Genomic DNA, 16,840 nt, shown 5'->3' with positions numbered 1-16,840 from the left:
ATATATATATATTTATATATACGTGTGTCACATTGTTATTTTTATGTTCCTTCAATGGTACGTACTTGCATCATTCTAATTAGAATACCGTACAAAACCGTAGTTTCCATTGCATACAACGTTCTGGAATTTATAAATTTTTAATAATACCCATTGAAATTCCACGACAGAAATTTAATACAAAATTTGCAAACTGTAATTCTTCTGATAAGGCGCGCGTATTTTGTGCCAAGAAGATGTCTTGTGAACAGTCTTGTCATTAGACAGTGGCGTTGCCGCAATTCAAGTGAAAGCCAGTTATACATTTCTGTTGTATTTATCAGTCAATAAAATAGAGTCGAATAAATGAAAGGTTTGACGGAACTACGGGGTGCATTAATATAAAAGCAATATGGTTTGTTGTTAGTGCCATTATTAATTATTCTGCGAAAAATAATATCGAGGATTTTTTTTATAGGCTTGAATTGTAAAACTCGAATAAAACGGTACAACTTGACTATGCCTGGAAAGTATAAGGACTCAGAAAAAAGCCTTATTGTTAGGAAAAATTGTGATTTGCCAATTCAGTGCAAGATATGTGAAGAATAACATTTTTTTCTCCTATCGTTTACTTGGCGTGATATCTCGCAATTACATCAGATATCTTTCTGGGGGGTTTAAAATTATTGTTCATGCAGCAAACTGAATTTTTGTGAACGACAATAAAATTTGTATTCATGGAAAGGTAGTAGTGAAAAATTGTTGTTCGGAATAAAATTACAAGAATAACTATTATGTGATTTGTTTTTACTTTACATCTCCATGATTTGCACTGCTTGATTCAAATTAGTAGCGAGTATTGCGTTATTGTGTATCAATCTAGACTAATACGGTACAAACTTTAATTTTATGTTCACTATAATTGTATTAAAAACGAATGTAAATGATTTACGAGTCATCTATCATTAATTTTTTTCGTGGAATTCTAGAGTCAGCTTTCTCATCGTCCACATTTTATTTCGATCTCCTTCACCTTCCGATCGATCACGTCGATGAACGCGTGATGCAGAATGAAGGAACAATTCGTGGTTGAGAAGAAGAGATAAAAAATAACAGAACAATACTCTTATTATACAGGCAAGGGAAAGCGGAAAGAGGATATTTGAAGCTTTGAAAAAGCTGTGCGTGAATAATTAATTCGTACAAGGTGCGACGGAGGTTTATCGCAAGGGAACAGAAGGGTGACATCTTTCCGAGGAGAGGGTGAAATAATTAGGAGTACGGAGGACTTTAGCAGGGAAAACGAGGACAAGTGAAAAAAAAAAAAAAATAAAATAACGTTGAAAAAAATTATTAAATAAAATCCTGGCTCCATTCTAATTTCAAGAAGTCTTGTACAGCGGCGTGAACTTCAAATTAACATGCAACCAAAGCAGCTCCGACTCATTTTGCGTTCTTTCAACTCAGGGTGCGCCCGGCATTTTATTTCTCAACGTCCAACAAATTACGTGACTACTTTGAACTTTCGGCATAAATTAGCCGAGGGCAAAGCGTGTCACCCGCGTCTGACCGCCGCTCTCTGGAAGTCCCAGGGTATTGTATAAGCGGAGAATAATTTCGTTTAGACGAATATACCCTGCTTCGTTTAATCCCACAACAAAGCCGACGAGACATTTGCCTCGATTTTGCAATTTTGGCCCTGTCACAAAATTGAATAGAAATAAAAAAAATATAAATAAAAAAAAATAAAATTTACAACATTGTTACTTCCGACGGGTTCCTTCCATTCAATGTGTGTGTTACAAATTTTCAGCGGAATCCTTCATGTGCCAAAAATGCTTTTCACATGTTTGCGTACTTTATACGATGATTGAGGCAAGTCTTATACTCGCGATTGTCCCACTTTTATGAAAAACAAAATCTTGTCACGTCTGTTGAGCAAAGTCTGAACGAAAAATTATGCAAATAAAGAGGAAGAAAATTAAAATAAAACGTCAATGATACAAGATATTAATTTTGAAATATTTTAGAAACCTTGTATCAAGTTCGAGTGATAACTAATCCAATTAATTGAGAAGTCAAACAATAAGGCTTGAATTTAGAAAGGTTTGCTGAGATTTTTGATTCACGACGGGACAACAGAGGAAAGATTTAATCAATATGGCTACACGGCAAACGCGATTGAGTTGAACAGGAATTTCAAAGGACTAGTTATACGCAGTTAAATATGCGAAAAGTATGTTGAAATTGAAATTAGTCAATTAATGAATAAAGTTTTGTACACTGAAGAGAACTTTCAATGTTCTAGCGTCAAATATTTTATCGGGAATAATTAATCAGTGATAATCTTTATTCTTCGTTGAGAATCGCGGCGACAGTTTACAGCAAGTATGATAAATCGATAATTTCAAAAATATTATTCGTAGTTCTTCACTTTGTTACAGGCTTGTGTCCGGTGCCTCGATGCTCCGTAATACGTTTTTTGGGGTATAAATTTATACAAAAAGATGAAAGAAGTCCCTGGAAATAAAGTATGTTGATTAAGTGGTAACACCGCTGTAAAAACCTAAAACAGAGCTTTTTTTTTGACCATTTTCTTTTTTTGATGGAAGAAAAGGTAATGAAATAATAATTTGTCAGGAAGTTACGTTATCAGGCATATATTTAATTCAGTGTCGGCATTTTCAAAATATTTGTGGATCGTAATTTTTTGTATTATACTTGAATATGCGCCTAATAACTTCTTTAAATATTATTATCTTATTACCGTTTCTTCCATAAAAAAAAAGAAAAAAAAAAGTTGACGAGTTTTGAACTTTCAACACACGAACTTTTTTGCCCCATGTTAGCCGAAAGACGCCGCCATCCATCCCCCCGGAGTCCGATATGAGAGAAACTAGGACCGTCCGGATTACGGAAGCAAGGGAACCTTCGAGTCGACGCCTTTTCCGGCTACGCACGCGTTTATGTGCGTTGTATATCCGCGACATGCTGTGTAAGGGAAATCCCTCAATAAAGAAGGAAACCGGCGAGGATAACTCACTCGGCACCCCGTGTATTTCCGGACGAAAACAAAACAGCGCACGCCACTTTTGCCTATTCGGTGACAGGGAATTGGATCAGTGGTTGGTTGAATTCAAGAAATGAGCATTAATGGTTCAAGAAACGGGACAAAGAGATAAGGGAACAACAATTAAAAAATATGAACAATGCGTAACAAGGTGTTCCAAAAAAATTCATTCTTTTTTTTTCAAACCCGGTTCAAAGTTTCGGTAGAGCATCTCGAATAAAATATCTCGACCAAATATGAGCTTTTGATATTGATATTTACAGATGCCTATTTTATTTTTTCCGTTTTCCACTTAAATAACATACAAAAAAAAAAAAATGCGAAAATATTTGATTTTTTTTTTCTCGTAAACGACTTGACTTATAAACTATCTAAATACAGATTCTGGTAAGAAATTTCATATTCTATAAACAAATACTGTGACAGAATTTTCTTAAGTCTGATCGATTAATAGATATTCACCTATAAACATTGAGTCATCTTAAATATCTCTGCAAATTTGTAGGTAATTTGAGAGCGAGCTTCAAATGCGCGTCTTTTAAATGCATTTTTCATAAATCTGTGTTTTTCAAGGCGGGTTACGAACGAGCGCCTTCAATTTTCAACCGATCAACTCCAAATTTTAACTCTAGCCTTATAACGATATTTTCTAGTGAAGCACGTCAGATTTTTTCGATCAACAGAAATTTAAGGATTTTATCATCGATTCGTGACTGATTCTTTTCAGAAAAAAATTAACTATCGCTTTCGAATTGACGCCATTTTTGTAAATATCAATATTTCTGAAAAATCTTCACAAGATTTTGGCATCTTCTTCCAGAATCTTTTACCTTTTTTTGTCCTAGATTGAAAATTGCGACCTGCAGGCGGTAGCCCGTGAAGATTATCCGCAAAAAAGAAGTTTCTTTTCATTTACAAATGATTGAAAAAAGAATTAAAAAAAAAAAAAATTAACATGTACGAAAATCAGAATTAGAACATATTCAATCATTTTTCTTAAACAAATTGGAAAAAATGATCCTTGATTTGATATAAACAATTGTATATATATTATATATACATCACTAACTTACGATACGTTTGAAGTTAAAAAACGACAAAAATTTGCGTTTCTTGAGCGTGACAAACCTGTACGAATTTCAGAATGATACTAGAAGATTCCCGTTCTCTAACAGAACCAGACATCACCATTGTTTAAGATAATTCGAAGTTTGCAGAGGAGGACTAGCAGGCACGTAACCGATAATTGCGCGTTGCGTGGACTCTGGGATTCACGCAAACAACGAAGATCGAGTTTGTATTCCGCGTAAGGGAATGTCGGGTTCACAGTTAGGCCGAAACTGTAACGCGGATTCCGTCTCGAGGTTTAAGGTGGCAGGCCGAGGTGATAGGATAAGGGCGCGAGAGAGGGCGAGGTTAGTTATCAGCTCAGGTTACTCGACAACCATAAGATGGAGAGATTAGCTCGATTGGTGCTCATTCGGTTAAGCTAACCTCGGCAAACGTCTCGGGCAAACGCGGCCAATGTGTAACCTCCGTCATCCCAAGTCTCGACCCGAACCCTAGCAAAGCACCCTCACTCACGGGGTAATGCATGCGAGAACGATTACACCTATTTATTCCTCGAATTGTCCGTCACGAGAGTCTCGGCAGTGAGTCAAGGTTACGTAGTACTTCTACCTTTACCGACCGAGCAAACCCACCCCTTTTCTTCATATATTAAACGAACAAACGAACGGCAAGGGTTCAAATTTCGACGGTACGTCGCTCTTTTATAAAACAATTCGAGAAAGTTAGTCATATCCTAAAAATCGTTTAAAAAAATGTGCAGATTCTTTACTATTCTTACATTTCTTGCATTTCAGGGGCAAAAAAGTGCGTACCTGAGATACTTTGCTTAATTCCGGACATAATGCGGAGTAAAATGAGCCATTGTGAGACTGTTTTCATAAAATATTGAGGTCGCTAGACGAGAATTAATAGGAATTACTGTAATTTCGTAAATAAAAGATGCTCCGTCGGTAAAGTTAGGAATGCTGCATGACCTTGATTCAAGTCAATTCATAAGTAACTACAAGTGAGGTGAACAACTGAAAAACGAAGTTTTCGAAATCAGGTGTACGTTGCATTTCGAAGAGATGTGCTTTTTCAGGGTTGAATATGAAATTTTCTTCAACTTGAAGTTGAAGTAGAGAACAATTTCGACGATGTTTGTCACCCAGTTTTGGATTAAGTGAAAAATACTGAGAATTATTATGGATACTTGAGCGAGTAGCGAATCGTTATTCGCAAGTCAGTGAATCGCGTAGCGTCGGAACGATTCAGGCGTTCAGCGAAGCGCTGAAACGCTTGGGAGGTGATCATTTGAAATCGGTACATTCCATCAATCTTATAAGGAGATAGCTGCACGTAGAGTATTTATCAAGTTAATGGCGCGGATGCCAAGATCCAACTGTTAGCTTTAATATGCAGAAGGAAATTAGTCGTACGTGAGCTTTTACCGACTCAGATGACAGACGATGTTGGTATATTTCGACAGTAATACAGAGTGTGTATTGTATGCGAAACTGTCCTTGCGGCTCTTTTTTAGTAAGTTATTTAATGGTTTCAAAGTTACGGGTGTTTTTTGCACTGATTTTAATAACACATCGAGATTTTTTTTTAGTCAATAACTTTCGTAACAAACGGCTTTAGGGTAGATGTAAATCAAGCCTCGAACCTGATGGTTTAAATGCCCTTAGGTGCCGTGTTACATGAAAATATGATAATTTTTTTATTCTGAACCGCTATAATGGATTCATCATTATAAATTTTCGAAGTGTGACCTTGGATTGATCTGTCTCAGAAAAGCTCCACCTACTAATTTCTCTCAAGATCTAAATGATTTCAAATTTTTTCCACCATTTCCACCAAATCTGACTTTATATTCGTGATCAACAACCCAAAAATCCTGTGGTATAAATTTTCATACGAATCCATTCATACCTTCTCAAGATGTCATTTCATTTCATTTTTGGATGTTGTTATTTAAATAATGCAAAAAGTACTGAACCGATTAGAGTCAAAATCTAATCAGTTCTGAGTTTGAAAAAGCTGCGTCAATTGAAATGAAAATCATTGAAATCACTGGTATATCGTTCTCGAGATACCATCGGACAAAACAGTTTGTCCCACATAATACATACATTCATACACACGCACACAATCGTCCATCCGAAATGGTCGGAGGTTATCCTCCAAAACTTGAAATGTCTAGGTTTCGGGGTGATTACATAACTTCCTTTTTTCTTTGAATGCAGAGAAATGGAGAGTTGGAAAGAAATATGCCTGTGTATGCACGAAATTAAAGATCGAAAGCTCATAATTCTTAAGAAAAGCCGAAAAAAAGTAATAAAGAGTTATGTGACGAAACCTCGTGACTCCTCCCCTCCTCCCCCTCAGACCCTCTAAAAAAACTTCACATAAACGAGGAAAACTTTCAGAAGGAAAACATTGGCAATAAGCAAATTCTAGAGAACTTTTGGGGAAAAAAGATGCCAACGGCACGCGGTGTTCCCAAGCGGTCACCCATCCAAGTACTGACCGCGCCCAACGTTGCTTAACTTCGGTGATCGGACGAGAACCGGTGCTTTCAACGTGGTATGGCCGTTGCCGATGGAAAGGAATCTGTATCATCTCATCTCAAAAGTCGAACAAATCTGTAGAGTTTGCAAACGTGTAGGTTGAAGAAAACTCGTCATCTCAATATCTCGAGATGTGTCTCAATTGATTGACCCAGTACTTGCGGACAAAATGATGGGCAGTAAGATTACGTGAAAGTGAGAACTGTTAATGTGTGAAATGCTAGAAATTTTTTGGAGCCGCTAACTCGCACCAACTTCACACCTAGTAAATATCTAAGAAAAAAACTGCCAGTAAGTGAAATCACGGTAAGACTCGTTAAAAAAGACCGTCCGAAACTGCAGACTTCTTCGAATCGTTTTCAAGGAAAAAAAAGATGCCAACGGCACGCGGTGTTCCCAAGCGGTCACCCATCCAAGTACTGACCGCGCCCAACGTTGCTTAACTTCGGTGATCGGACGAGAACCGGTGCTTTCAACGTGGTATGGCCGTTGCCGAAGAAAATGAATCTTTATCATCTCATCTCAAAAGTCAAACAAATATACAGTAGGATTTGTGAACATGTAGGCTGAGGAGAATTCGGTGTTTCAGGAATTAGGATGTCTCTGCATTGAGTGATGGAGTGCTTACAAACATAATGACGCGCAGCAAGATTACGCGGGAGTGAGAACCGTCAGTGTGTGAAATTTCAGAGCTTTTTCCGATGCACTGACTTACACCAATTTGACACTCAGAGAATCTCTGAAAATAAGAAAAAAAATTATCAGGAAGTGAAATCGCGGAAAGACTCATTGGAAAAACCGTTGAAATATACAAACTTCTTTGAAATGTTTTCAAGAAAAAAAAGATGCCAACGGCACGCGGTGTTCCCAAGCGGTCACCCATCCAAGTACTGACCGCACCCAACGTTGCTTAACTTCGGTGATCGGACGAGAACCGGTGCTTTCAACGTGGTATGGCCGTTGCCGATGGACAAGAATCTCTACAATCTCATCTCGGGAGTCGAACAAATCTGTAGAGTTTGCAAACGTGAGGTTGAAGAAGACTCGGCATCTCAAGATCTCGAGATGTGTCTCAATTGATTGACCCAGTACTTGCGGACAAAATGATGCGCAGTGGGATTACGTGGAAGTGAGACCCGACAGTGTGTGAAATTTAAGAGCTTTTTCTGATTCACCGACTTACACTAGTTTGAAACTCAGTGAATCTCTACGAAAAAATACTGCCGGTAGGTAAAAATCGCGAAAATCATCATTGGTAAAATCATAAAGATATGCCAACTTCTTTGATACGTTTTGAAGACAAAAAAAGATGCCAACGGCACGCGGTGTTCCCAAGCGGTCACCCATCCAAGTACTGACCGCGCCCAACGTTGCTTAACTTCGGTGATCGGACGAGAACCGGTGCTTTCAACGTGGTATGGCCGTTGCCGATGGAGAAGAATCTGTATCATCTCATCTCGAAAGTCAAACAAATCTGTAGGGTTTGCAAGCGCGTACGTTGGAAGAATTTCGGCGTGTCAGGATCTCGAGATGTCTCTCAATTGATTGACCCAGTGCTTGCGGACAAAATGATGCGCAGCAAGATTACGCGGAAGTGAGAACCGTCAACGTGTGAAATTCCAGAGCTTTTTCCGATCCACTGACTTACACCAATTTGACACCCAGTGAATGTCTAACATTAAGAAAAAAACTGCCAGTAGGTAAAATCGCGAAAACAATCATTGTTAAAACCATCAAAATATGCAAACTTCTTTGAAACGTTTCAAGACAAAAAAAAAGATGCCAACGGCACGCGGTGTTCCCAAGCGGTCACCCATCCAAGTACTGACCGCGCCCAACGTTGCTTAACTTCGGTGATCGGACGAGAACCGGTGCTTTCAACGTGGTATGGCCGTTGCCGATGGAAATCAATCTTTATTATCTAATGTCGAAAGTCGAACAAATCTGTAAACTTATTGTTAGCTAATTCCTAGGTTGGAAAAAGAAACAGAGAAACGGGAAGTTGAAAATGTGACTGATTGTGAGAAAGATGGAGGAAAGGTGCGCTACTTTTTACGCAAACTTTCTTATGACTTATTTCACGGCGAAATGTCCGAAAAGGTAGTCGATAACAGAGAGGTCACGCACGAAGTCAACTACCGAAAGTATAACACGCAATACTGCAAAGACTGGGTCACCTGAACATTTCAATATCCTGTATTTTGTAAATACTTTAGTTTTTTCACTGTAATAAAATGAATATTCATAGTAAAAGTTCTTTCGCGTAGTGTTTTTCGTCAAAATGAATCCTCTATAAGCGATATTATTGATTTTCAAATGCTGATATAATTCAACTTTTCGAAGTGAACGCCATCGAAGTATGTTTTTCGCTGAATTACGCACCTTCAACTATATCGGTCTACAGGCTCTTATTTTAGAAAATGGGATTACAGAGTTACGATTGAAGTATGATATCCAAGAGTAATATACTTCAAAGTTTACCAAAGTTTTTTTGACATTACCCCAACTTTCACATAAAAAAAAAAGATAAAAAAAAACAAAGATGAGACTCATACAGCAGTTTACTTAGGTTCTTGAAGTCTTCGAAATATACTCGAATTTTTTTCAATTCGCAGTACCACCATAACAGGTGTATAATTGAAAACCATAACTGGTCCGTAAACAACCAGGTCACAGGCAGAAATAGTAAAATTACACCTTGCCGGCAGATGTAATTGCTAAAATAACCGTGCCGAAGACTATAAATAAGGACCTGTCAGTTTGGGGTTCGAAGAGGCGACTGAATTTGATACAGATAAATATTTTCCGAAACAATTCTGTATTCAACTTATTGCCATATTATAAACATGTATAACCGAGGGATACTTCAAAATTCGTAAATAAAAAGTTTAAAGGGTCTAGAATCCGAATCAATCGGTTTTACTAAATAAATTTATAGATAATATATTAGAAATAACCAAAAATGCAAAGATACGAAATTGCTCTTCATGCAACTAAATTTTCTAATTGTATATATATATCTACTTTTATTCACGTTTCCTACGCTAATGGAAATGTTGTTCTGATCCAACGCGATTGGATTAGGTACTAATTGGAGAGTGTTACAGAATTGAGGTACAGAAATGACCACACATCTAAGCAAGTTGACGTCAAAAATTGTCGTTTCGTTATTTTGGATGTTGAAGGATGCTACATATATACGTAGGTAATGTGGGTGTCGGTGTCCGTGAGTTTCTCTGTAGACAATATATCTACGGGTTTCCGTTTGAAAAAGTGGCCGGTAGAAAGGACAGTGGAACAGAAAATCCAATTCCCCGAAAGGGATGGTTCCTTTTAAGCCACATCAATACTTACACAAAGTGCTTACACACCAGGTTCTGGGTCCCGTTGAAATTTGTTCAGTGGTAATTGGCGGAGTGGAATCAAAGTTTCGGTAGAAAGAACAAAAGAACATATAAGTCATTACTAACAGTAATGAGATTGCGAAAATGACTGGGACCAATTTCCGCTAGTTATGGACGGCAAGTGTTACGGACTTCACGGGAGGTCTTACTTGGAGTAAACTGAGAACCCATACTTATTACATCGAACGACTTTTCTTACTTTTGAGAAGGTGAAAGAATAAGGTAGACATGTCCCGGAATATGGTAAAGTGGAGGGATTGCTTCCGTTATACTTGGTCGAGAAAAGTTGGGAAAAGTTTTTGTTTGATGCAACCAGTACCTAACGGAGAAGGAGATCGTTATAAAGTTAGAAAAATTTGTATCCTTCGCGAACAAGAAAGTTTGGCGTATAAGCACGGTGACTTGGATGCCACCGACAAACGGTAGCCCGGTCGTCAAATTATCCGCAAGGTGATACGACCGTGGCATAAAAATTACACGGAGAACCCCGTCTCGTGTTAATTGTTGTTAAGAGATGATAAAGGGCCTTGGAGTTGTCAGAGTCAAGCCCTTATACCTACTACGATAGAGTGTCGGATATTTACACTGTGGTCACGTCTTCCACCTCTTCTAATATGACTTATGGATCCTTTGCGGTTTGATGGTACCGGCGTACCTACTTATGTGAGCTTCAGCAGTTCGATTATTTCATCAACTCTATGCTTGCATGGTTGGTGAAACTCTGTGAATGCCAGACAAGCAGTTTGGCATGAACACTTTGCACTGATCACTGGCGTTATTGGTTTACCATCATAACTGAAGCAAAATTTAAGCATGTTCCAATTGAAGGTCATGTGAAGCTAGTCAAAGTAAATTTGTTATAGATCGTGTGGAGCAGCTTGGAATCAAAGCAAGTCGTTTATCGCGTCGTCGCGAGTGAAGTTATTTGAGTTTAAAGTCGAAGAAAATTATTATTTCGTCTAAGCTTAAAGTGTTTTATGTAAGTTACTTGTAACGGTGTGACGTCAGTTTAAGTCTACGGTGGAACACTCCGTGGCAGAATGTCTTCTATAATATTAATAATTCAAATTCTTCAACCGACACTCGATGAAAATATTAAACAGGTACTCGAGAAATCGTGAACTCTTCAATTAATTCTAAAACCCTTAAAATAATCGCGAGACGTCTGATCGAAGGTCAGAGTTGACTTACCGTAAATTCCATCTGCTCATATAAATGTATTCATGTAGGAATATAATTAGGTATCGACATTCTCAAGTGTAAGTTATACGTAATCCGCAGCCTCGCAGCGAAGATTTGTTATTCGCTTATCGACAATCTGAGGGTGAAGAGAACCAAGTACACCCATACTTCGCTTTACGTCCTAGATACGTTTCGCAAAACTTGGCCGTAAAGCGATAGGTCGTATAACAAATCAATTATTTTTACACAACCCATACAAATTCAATTGGGTCTGTACCAATTGTTTGTAAAATAATATAGTTTTTAGTTTATAATCCGTTTTATTCTTTTTATTTCCTATAAATATGCTTACATAAAAACGGTTTTTCTGGCCGTACAACGAAATAAATTGTTCTATTTCGTGATAGCTGCCTGTTAGTTTACAAATTACCAAAATATTTCGTGTTTGAAAGAATATATGCTAACCCCAAATTTCAAGGGTGATGAAAGAAACTGTGGGTCGAATTTGTGTGGAAATTGTTTAACAAAGAGTTTTATTTAAGATGATGAAGGCGGTAAAAACGGGATGAATGGTAGGATTTCCGTAAACGAGGGTGGCTGAAAGGGAATGGTTCGACAAAAAGTATTTTTTATGTTATATAATAATAAAAACGGGTGAGGTAGTTGGGTGTCCGTAGACGTTGGTTGCTGGGAGGTAACGGCGTAATTCTACGGGGGTCCAAAGGCCCCATAAGCCCCCTAACAGCTGTGGTCGGAGAGATGCCTCATAAGGCTCCTAAATGGCCAATGCTTGTTTACTAAATTTCTTATTCCAGCCCATTTTATTTATGTAAAAATTCTTCACCGAGCAAAGTGCCGTTGCCTCATTTGTGTCACGAGTCGAAAAGGTGTGTATATAAAGAGCACGTATCACATATATCCGAATTCGATTGATCTTCATATAAAGACGTTCAAAAACGAAGTTTGACGTAAATATCGGTACGAATTGTCACGTTTTTATTAACTCGCTTTCTTGTCTGTCTGTTTCTTGTCGTTTGCTTGTCTGTTCGGTAAAGATTTTGCAATCGATTTGAAACTAACTTCTCGATAAGCTGGATACTTGAAACTTTAAATATAACTCTCAGAACTCGATGACAATGCAATATTAAATTATGTTCGGTACAAATTTTGCAATTGATTTCAAACATATATATATATTTGGATGGACAGCTGGTCGAAATGCGAGAGAAAAACAGAATAAAAAGTATTAAATAATGTTATAAAACGAAAAACGTGAGGCGCATGCGATAGATAATACTAAGGAGTGTAGAAAGTAGCTGTCGTTGAGAAAACTCAGCAAACAGATCTTATCAACCTACGTTTTTCGTTTTATAACATTATTTAATACTTTTTAGTCCGTTTTAAAAACGTGGTAAATTGAAGAAAAAAAATGTTATACTTGAATAATTATTTTTATCCTGTGATTTTGGTTGACACATAACGTTCAAGTGCTCTGAAGTATTCATCTTCCAAGCACTACTCGGGGAGAATTAAAAATATCCTCCTTACTTGATTTCTGGTTCCTGCACGTAATCCCGAGTGCTCGGTACACCTTCAGACTCAGTGAGCTTTATTAATATTTTTTTCAGCTGTTTGTAAAGTGTTTTCTGTGTCCCACTTGTTTGACCGTCGGATTAAAGCTGAGCCCAAGGGATTACGGTGAGGCGGATTTCACCTCGTTAAACCCGTTTTCATCGTGTTTTTCAACATTTCAATCAACACGACATATATAATACAGATTTGCTTTGCCAACTGCGCGTCTTCGTCGCAGAAAACTATACTACCGACTGTTTTATGGTGTTCGGAATTGAGGTGGAGCGCACCGTGCAGATGACGCGATACAATTAGGTGGCCGTCTAGAGGTTGGTACAGTGCAAGACGCAATAACGAGTTTTATTTGCCAGAGAAAAAGCCGAGAAACTCTGTGCCCGGTTCAGCAAATCCGGAAATTGTATTTTGCGGAAATTACAACCACCTGAGTGACGTGGATCTGGTATACATAGTTCTCTGGTATCTGTTACAATGCTCTACCTCGGTAGAAGAAGCACGCAATTTTGAACTTTTCTTGGTGCTTTGGCCGGAGCCGAGTTTCCGGAAGTAGTACAATCAACGTTGAAATTCTTTCGTTGGTACGTAGTACGTTGGGACTATACTGAAAGAAAAGAATTGTTGAATTCGAGAGAACATTTATTCCAACAAATCTTAGCGGACATTTAATTATTTAAAATCGTTATTTACGTCTAATAAGAAAAGTTTATTCACAACAGAATTATTTTTATCGCAACAGTCGTACAATTTTTCAAGTGGATAAATTTTATACTAAGGAAAATTCGAATAAATATTATCTTGTATCCAACTATTTTTATTTCAGTGTACGTTTAAAATGCTATTGCAAGAAATGGCTCAGGTATAATTTTTTTTTTATGACGGGAATACAAAAAAAAATAACGCGACAGAAATTTGTGTGAATCGGGAATATCTCTGGTGAATTTTTTCAGCGTAATTCAATGAGTTGAAGATTTGCAAAAAATTGTTATTGTCAATATTCGCTGCATCATCATCCAGGTCATGTTCCCGTTTGAAAAGGAAAACAACGTTTCATTGCATCGACAGCTGTAAATTGATCATGACGACAATAATCGTTATCATTTTCACCTTTGCTGTTTCAGGTACAAAATATTTTCTCCAAGCAGGCACAGTCTTTTAATTTCGCACTCTAGTTTTTCCTCAGAGCGATTAAAGTCATGAGTCATTTGGCTAGCTGGGTGTCAAGCTGAGCCCCAAAGACTTCAGCCTCCGGTTTCCAGGTTATGTGGGTTAATGGACCTCGCTGTTGATTCCAGCGTTGCCAACCTATCAGACGCATATTTCTTTAATTGGCGCCAAAACAATTCTTTAGATTTCTCATTTTCAAGAGTGATGTTTGACGGTACTGAAACTCAGTAGATACAGGAATACATAATATATTTTACTAACAATAAGTACAGTTATATGAGGAACTTCTACTTGTATAATATGTTTTTATTTATAATATTTAGGACCACCAATTTGTGAAATAAATTAATACGTAATTGATGCATATTTTCTCAGTAACCTCACAATTAGTCTCATTTTTAGTCTGTTGTTTCGATTTCACAGCCCATATTCAGAGATTTCGCCACAGATCTTCAGATTTTTTTTAGATCCCGGGCAAACGACTTTATTTCTTAATAAGAAAACAACTTTTCTGTTTTCCTTGAACGGACTCTAATTTCTTCAGGGTCGGCAATGCTGGTTGAGTCTAAGGATTGTGGCACGATTCGCGAAAACGTGTAAAGGTAGACTCGGGGACAATGAATCTGACTATGAGACAGCTCATTTTTTACACTTGACAGTTGGCAATACAGGGAAACCTACAGCGCCATAGTAGGCCGAGCGCGAAATTAACTCAATCTCAACAAACGTAACATAACCCATGACCGTCGAATCTAACCTTAGAATACGTGTCAATCCAACAAATCATTATCCCCGCGGTATTCTAAGGTTAGATTCGACGGTCATGGGTTATGTTACGTGTTGAAATATGCGTAATTTTGTACGCTACATCGAGCTTAACTGTACGACGTGTGCGTATGGGTGTGAAAAGGCTGCGCGCGCAACGAGAAAGGTGAGAAAGGGAAAGAGAAGAAGAGAGTAGAAGAAAGCTCCTGTAAAAGTAATCGAAAATCTGTGAAAGTAATCTCAGTGTAAAGAAGCAATCAGCTAATGAGAAGAAAAAAAATATCATTTATTAGTAACCCTAGAGAATAAATGAAGCGTTAAAAACAATTATTCATGTTACCTCAAACCTCATTTTCCAACAACATAACCCATGACCGTTGAATCTAACCTTAGAATATCTGTCAATCTAACAAATCATTATCCCCGCGGTATTTTAAGGTTAGATTCGACGGTCATGGGTTATGTTACGTTTATTGAGATTGAGTTAGTTTCGCGCTCGGCTGACTGTGGCGCTGTAGGTTTTTCTGTGTTGCCAACATAACTGTCTAGTGGAAAAAATTAGCCCTCTCAGATTCATTGTCCCCGAATGTACGTGCGTGGAGTTGAGGGACAGGGCGACTCGAAGGTGCGGTTCACTTTCCTGCTATGCGACGGTTGCGAGCCAGCTTGCATACGCGTATAACGTACATGTGTGTATTCATGTATCACGTATGTAGGTACGTGTCTGTAGCAGCAGGGCGGATGCATGCCAAAGAACCTTTTTTTAAACTCAATGGGTATATACGGCGCACGGTGCGTGTCAAGGAAATTGATTCCACCAATAAAGAAACTTCGTGTATACCTTGGGAAGCCACCCTTCCATTCCATTCGCGTTTTCGGAGGGTGAATGAAACGCGCTTATTTTCTTGCCCTATTTTCAAACCGCACGATTCACCGTCGCCTATCCAAATACTGTAAAACCAATCACTGGTTTCCTTTTTCATACAAATAATACTTCACTGAATGTTTCGACAGCCTGTGTATACGTAATAAACCTCGGCAGTTCAATGGTGACGAGTCAAATGATTGAACTGCGAGTCTACTAGTTAAAAGACGCCAAACGATCTTTGCATTCTTTTGTCACATTAACCCGTTCACTTTAGAATAAAAATATTCACCCTTATTTGACATACTGGGTTACAGTCTCATATGGAATCCATGTAATTTCAGAGAAGTGTGTCAAGTAAGGGTTGGCTCAAAATGCCTTAATTTGAATAAAAAAACACTCTTTGGATGATTTTTAGATATTTTGGACATGTTTCAGAAATTGATTTCTTTATGCAAAATTTGCATTGCAATGTCAGGATATTTCCACAAAATTAATAACGGCGATCGATTTGTCAGGAAATTTTACCCCTCTTTCATACAGTTGACAATTATTGAATATGCAGCATACTTCGAAAAAATCGTAAAAAACGAAAATCAAGATTGTACGCTGTAGTGTACAAAAACACGGATTGATCAAAAAATCGTATTGCATTTGTGGAATGGGAAATTAATTGCTTATTAATGAGAAAACCGCAATGTGCCAGCTTTTTTATAATTTCAATCAATCTGACACATTTATTTTACAAATTTGCTTACTTTTTAACCCTCGTTTATTTACTCATCTCAAAATTAGTTGTTTTTTTTTTTCAATCACTTGCCAACTTGATAACTCAATTTTCTGCGCTTACTTCATGAGATTTGCTTTTATCCCTTGTTTGTTCACTTATTTAGAGAATTTTCTCAGTTATTTGCCCGGCAATTATTTACTGGTTGTTAGTGTTACTTTTTATGGAGCAATACACAGTTTTATTTACTCTTTTCACTATCAACCTCTGTATTTATCAATTTTTCAAAACTTTCATATGCTTTAACTTGTTTTCAACATTTTTTGTATTCATTCACTCACTCATTTTACTGCTGATAATTCACTTTCACCGGCACCTTTTTCTTTTTTTACACAACGCATTTTCACTTACTTATTTGCCACCTTTCTGACTTTGCTCACCCTAATTTATTGATTTAGAGCTGCCGATTTT

General features: G+C 37.6%; 1 protein-coding gene and 5 non-coding genes across 11 annotated transcripts in view; all 6 read right to left on the bottom strand.

The window, feature by feature from the left end:
* Nucleotides 1-16,840, bottom strand: part of LOC124179789 (protein artichoke-like) — a 263,799-nt gene that overhangs the window by 39,757 nt on the left and 207,202 nt on the right. The window lies entirely within an intron of this gene.
* On the bottom strand, nucleotides 6,584-6,702 carry LOC124181864. The gene has a single exon (XR_006870639.1). It is a non-coding gene; the product is annotated as a 5S ribosomal RNA (ribosomal RNA).
* LOC124181853 lies at nucleotides 7,048-7,166 on the bottom strand. The gene has a single exon (XR_006870628.1). It is a non-coding gene; the product is annotated as a 5S ribosomal RNA (ribosomal RNA).
* LOC124181830 lies at nucleotides 7,519-7,637 on the bottom strand. The gene has a single exon (XR_006870621.1). It is a non-coding gene; the product is annotated as a 5S ribosomal RNA (ribosomal RNA).
* Nucleotides 7,983-8,101, bottom strand: LOC124181824. The gene has a single exon (XR_006870620.1). It is a non-coding gene; the product is annotated as a 5S ribosomal RNA (ribosomal RNA).
* LOC124181744 lies at nucleotides 8,453-8,571 on the bottom strand. Its single transcript, XR_006870555.1, has one exon. It is a non-coding gene; the product is annotated as a 5S ribosomal RNA (ribosomal RNA).

This window comes from Neodiprion fabricii, chromosome 4 (assembly GCF_021155785.1).
Source record: "Neodiprion fabricii isolate iyNeoFabr1 chromosome 4, iyNeoFabr1.1, whole genome shotgun sequence".
Classification (NCBI taxonomy): Eukaryota; Metazoa; Arthropoda; class Insecta; order Hymenoptera; family Diprionidae; genus Neodiprion; species Neodiprion fabricii.
The sequence above is the reverse complement of the archived record's forward strand: the minus strand, read 5'-3'. Positions and strand labels throughout refer to the sequence as shown.